Genomic DNA, 5994 nt, shown 5'->3' on the forward strand with positions numbered 1-5994 from the left:
TTTGGGCATCATATCTTATACCTTTAAACTTTATATATATATATATATATATATATATATATATATATATATATATATATATATATATATATATATATATATATATATATATATATATATATATATATATATATATATATATATATATATATATAATTGGAATCTCGGAATCGGCTCCAACGATTTTCATGAAATTTAGTATATAGGGGGTTTCGGGGGCGATAAATGTCATATTCGTGTGTTATCAACTTAAACTTACTTTTTTAACAAATAGGAAGCGTTTGAGTAGTCCCAATTTATTATGACTCTTCCTGACGTCTATTGGCGAATAATAACCCTATTTTTTGGCGAATAATTAAAGTTCCAGCAGGTGGCACTTAAATATAATTTCAAAAAACACAATTTATAAAAACACAAAAAAAAAAAATACCGAGCAAAGGTCATCCAGGTACTTCCTTCTTATATATGCATAATATCTTGGAAAAAGCCTAGATATTGTTTGATCTTGATTTGTAAACTGTAAAAGACACACTTGAAACGTGCCATGTCTCAATATCTCTATTCAGTCGGTAAATAAATCCGGAATATTTCATTCAACATTTCCGCTATCCTAGCCAAAGATTTAGGTTCAAAACAATTGACGGACATCAAGGTAATCCCACAACTTTAGCCAGTTCTGCATTCTGCTCTTATTTTAATAGATGCACTGACATACACGTATGAAGGAATGCAAATGATGTACAGTTGAAAATATTAACGCGCGCCTCGTTGCCAGAATATTTGTAATGGTTTCTTGAATACATCTTCAAATATCGAGAAAATACGTCATTCTAGGTATACTTTATAATGAATGAGGGTTCGGATTATAATTATTAAATGGATTGTTACAGTATTAGGGCACTTGTTTACTTATTATGTTACGTATTTTTCTATCTAATGTTTGTTTTAATATTGAAAATTTTACGAATAATTAAATTAGAATTGACACATTCAATGAGTCCTTATTGTTGCTTTTTTTATGTGACAGGGAAATAATAATTTCTTATAAACATTAATTATGTTTAAAATTGGAGTAACTCTGTCTGTTGCTTGTCACTTGTGATGAATTTTGATATTACGTATGACCATTTTCAGTTTTTTTCGTATCAATAAGTATGTTTATTATTAGCATCTGTTAAAAAAATAAAATATACAGAATTTCTGTTGTTAGGCCACTGCAAATAAAGTGAATAAATTTTTGGGTTTAAATTCGACCTTGAAAATAAAAATATAGGTAAATATTTACTCATTACACAAACCCACTTATTAGAATTAACTTATTAAAACAAATGACTAAGCTACAAGAAAAAAATATGTGTATTTTTAAATGACATCCCCAAAAACGTTATCCTACTAATATTATAAATGCCAAAAATTGTGAGGAAGTGTGTGTGTTTGTTGCTCTTTCACGCAAAAACCGATGGCAATGAAATTTGGTACGTAAACAGCTGGATAACTGGAATAACATATAGGGAACTTTTTATCCCGATATTCCTACGGGATACGGACTTACGCGGGTGAAACCACGGGGCGCAGCTAGTTAGAATATAAAGAGAATATTAAAATATAAAGAATTTTGAAATTCGTATCTCACATGGAGGAATTCCACCTTCCTTCGCCCACATCAATTCAAACAAATTCAAATGAAAACAAAACAAACGTATATAATTTCTATACGCACTTTAGAAAAGCCAGCAATTTTCATAGAATATTTAACAACGCTATTACAACGACAAAACAGTAAAAGCATTGCCATTATAAATATGTAAATGTCATGTCTTCAACTAACACGAGGCTATAAAACATGGCCTCCAACTTCAAGCGTTCAGTACCGCCCACGCCACGCCCGCTGGTCCAGAAGAAAAATCATTACTAGATGAAAAATTACCGAAAGCATATCGCAATACAAGTATGTATTGAATCTAAATTCGTCGGTTGTATCACACTATCGTCACTGCATGCTAATAATATCTAGACTTGAGTATCGGCTCCAGTTGCCTGACAGGCTGTCTAGAAACATCTAAATTTTACATCAAATGCTTTTTGAACTTCGATTCGGAGAAATTTTAAGAAATCTGAATTGCCTTATTGGGTGTGTATAATGTTTATAGAGGCAAACATCACACTATCGCAGATTTTCTTCGTTCTAAGAGTAATCATACGTAACCTTAATTCTCTTCATTTAAGTTGATAATCGTTCTAGTGCAAAAAAAATCATTTACTCTGACGCTTAGAACATTTTATAACGTGGTCCTGGGGAGACTGAAATGTATGTGTCTTGGACACAACTTACAAATATTGTTTTAAAATACCCCTACCTATTTCTCCGCAGTTGGTGTATTGAATATTTCACCGTATGTAGGCAGTATTAGCTGATAGTGTTTTAGTATTTTGTATGTTCCACCACATCCTATCCTACTAATATTATAAATGCGAAAGTTTGTAAGGATGTGTGTGTGTGTTTGTTGCTCTTTCAAGCAAGAATTACTGAACCGATTACGATGAAATTTGGTACGTAGACAGCTGGACAACTGGAATAACATATAGGTAACTTTTATCCCGATTTTCCTACGGGATACGAACTTACGCGGGTGAAACCGCGGGACGCAACTTATGTAACATAATACTATGGTTCGACATAACATATGTCTTTTAGTAGAAGCTATTTTTATTAATTTTTGCATTTAATCTGGATTGATCAAGCTAAAACTGGGTCCAGTAAAATTCTGTTAATACAGCTATATCACAACTGTCAGTGTGTGGGAGCTTTGTTTTATTTGTTTACATAATATTCTACTAAGGTTCCCTTAGTATTTCTTTACCGTCAACGGTTGAAGGGATATATCAAATTACATGTTTGTTTACATTATTAAACCTGACCTACAGTTAAACTGTACTTAGTGTGGTGTTACGTTTCGTATATAAATATCTGTGTTATAACACAGTCTCGTTTTTGTCGTCCCCTATATATATAAAACTTTAATAATACTTATGATGGTTATAATAAGGATAAATAAGTTATCTGCAAGCCCTTTTTTCCTCCTGTGTAAAAATGCAGTCTCTAACAATACTGAAAAACACCAACAAAACATTAACACAGCAACCTTAACAATTAGCGCACCATTTAACAATGGAAATCCATTATTTATTATCTAAATAATAGATTTGCGAAAGTGGGTTGGACGAAATGGTCGTGTCACCTGTCACAGACATAATTTCTTGGCATGAATTACTGTATCGTTTATCGTCCTAAGATCATATTCGCTCGCTTGTGCTGTGCAATGAGCAAATATATATTTAATAGCTCTAATTATAATTTACTGATCATAAACGTAAATATAATAAGTATGAAGTCACCTAGGCATACCTAGAAAGGTATCTAGATATTCTGAGAATTATCTGATACTAGCTGCGCCTCGCGGTTTCACCCGTGAAAGTCCGTATTCCGTAGGAATATCGGGATAAAAAGTTCCCTATATGTTATTCCAGTTATCCAGCTGTTTACGTACCAAATTTCATTGCCATCGGTTTTTGCGTGAAATAGCAACAAACACACACGCATCCTTACAAACTTTCGCATTTATAATATTAGTAGGAAGTAGGATGATATGTGCAAGTTTGAGAATGAGCATATCTCCCATCATTTATTTTACAAGCCCCTTAGTGAAAACAGTACGGTAACGGTTGTTGGGTCAGCTAGTTAGATAGTAAAATGAAAGATGTTGGATGGGGATGAGAAAAAAGAATCAGTTTATATTGATTTTGAAAAATTCTTTGAATTTGAACGTTAGTGCATAGTCTACGAAGCCACGAAGTTTTGTCTGGGTCATCCCAAGTTAAGATTTGCAGTGAAAATGTTTGTGTTCTTCTTAATTTTAAATGTAAACTTAATTTTATGCCACGTATTGTTCCGGGTGTTCCATTGATTTTCTTATTGAGATCGTCTCCTAGTTTTTCGAAGAAATCAGTATTATTGGGGATTATTAGGCATCTTTTTATAGAAGAAAAGTAAAGGTGAGAAGTCGAAGTAGAAGAAGAAGTGTAGAGTTTGCAGTTTATCTGTTAAACATACTAATTATGAAGAGTTTAAGTACTATAAGAGTTTTTCCTCGTCTTGTACGCACTTAGACTTCAATAGAGTATTGGTGTTTAATTTCTACTGAAAATGTAGCAGTAGACAGTAGTTATATATGCTTCGTTAATATTAGATACCCCATCTCAAATATTATTTAAGATAATCAATGACATTTAACTCTTTATTATTTAAATGGTAGATAAAAAAAAATATTAAAATCAGCCTATAAGAAAACATTATTAGATTCCATTAAAGTTTGCATAAAAAATTTCAAACTCTCATATTACACAAAGCATCCTAATCCTTTGCAAGCCGCAATATTAATAATTTAAGTCCATTTATAAGCGTTGTCAATGTCGCTTGGAATTTGGCCAGGAGTCGCCTGTTCGGTATTGATAATGCCTGCCTAGAACAAAGTCTGGCTAGCCGCCATTTTTACATAATTCGCTGAGGTCGTTGACTATGTCATGTGCTTCCGAGTTGTGTAATGTTTGTATGTGAATTATATTTATTGGTTTCAAGCTATAGCATGTGAAGAATATGTACATAATAGCTGCGCCCCGCGGATTTAACCGCGTAAGTCCGTATTTCGTAGGAATATCGGGCTCGGATCGGAATAATATAATAAAAAGTTGCCTATATGTTATTCCAGTTGTTCATCTATCTACGTACCAAATTTCATTGCAATCGGTTCAGTAGTTATTGCGTGAAAGAGCAACAGACACACACATCCTTACAAACTGTCGCATTTATAATATTAGTAGGATTCGACGTGTTTATGTGCACTTCTGTATATTAAGCACGCTGGGTAATAGTTTTTTGTCGATTACAATAGTCTTTGGAAACGGTCACTCCACGTGACGTGAGTGCCATCTACCAAGCCAGATTGTTGCTCTACTAATATAAAATTGGAAAAATTATATAAAGATGCTTTTATAGCATACCATCTTTAAATATTTTTATTTTTCAAGTCGTGTTTAACATGCTAAAAAATAGTAGATCTTAATGCGGGGTGTTAAAATACACATTTCCCTCACATCGCCTCCCATAAATGCAAGAAAACAGCCTATGTTTTTCTATATGTATATATACAAAATTTCCCATAGTTTCTGTGTTGAAAGTGACTTCATTAATCCGTGATAATTCTTACATTTAATCGTACCATAAACTCTTAAGCGAACTTCAAAAACAATAAAACTCAATAACCAGCATAACGCAGATCATCTGCATTATCCACAGGTGAACGTTATAAAGATAATTCAAGGAACTCAATGCACTCAGCCCGATTCTCAGTTCATAAATGATTTGGGCATCTGTTGTGTATAACGAATGAATCTAAATGTAAGCCACAGCCGTAACCCTTAGGGCCGGCCGAAAATAGGCACACGCGATCTCTCCGGAATTTACATTTGTAATTTGGCAGGCATTTCGTGACTTGTATAAAAAATATCGGTAAACGTTTGACAAAACATTGGGTTATAATCGTAAAATCATTATTTATTGTGGGGTTCGTTTTATCGGGTGGAGACGTATTAAATTTCTTCGCATTATCATGATAATAAACTGATGGAATAAACGCATGCGCTTCTGTTTATGATAAGGATGGTTTTATCATTATACAATTTTATTTCTACTATTGTAGTAATAGCATGTTTGTTATAAGCTTTCCCTTCACTTCATGTTTCTTGAATCTAAATTTCTTTAAGGGAAATTTTACCAATCTCTTCATAAGAACTAATTGAATACCATTTGTTACAGCGATGCAGTTTAAGGCGTGACACACCGGATTGATTCGTATCAATCCCCGTGATGTCTCAACCGCCCCACGGACGCGGCCGCGCGCGTCCCCCCGGCCCCCCGTCTCCCGCGCATTACCGCCC

This window comes from Zerene cesonia, chromosome 19, assembly GCF_012273895.1.
Source record: "Zerene cesonia ecotype Mississippi chromosome 19, Zerene_cesonia_1.1, whole genome shotgun sequence".
Taxonomy (NCBI): Eukaryota; Metazoa; Arthropoda; class Insecta; order Lepidoptera; family Pieridae; genus Zerene; species Zerene cesonia.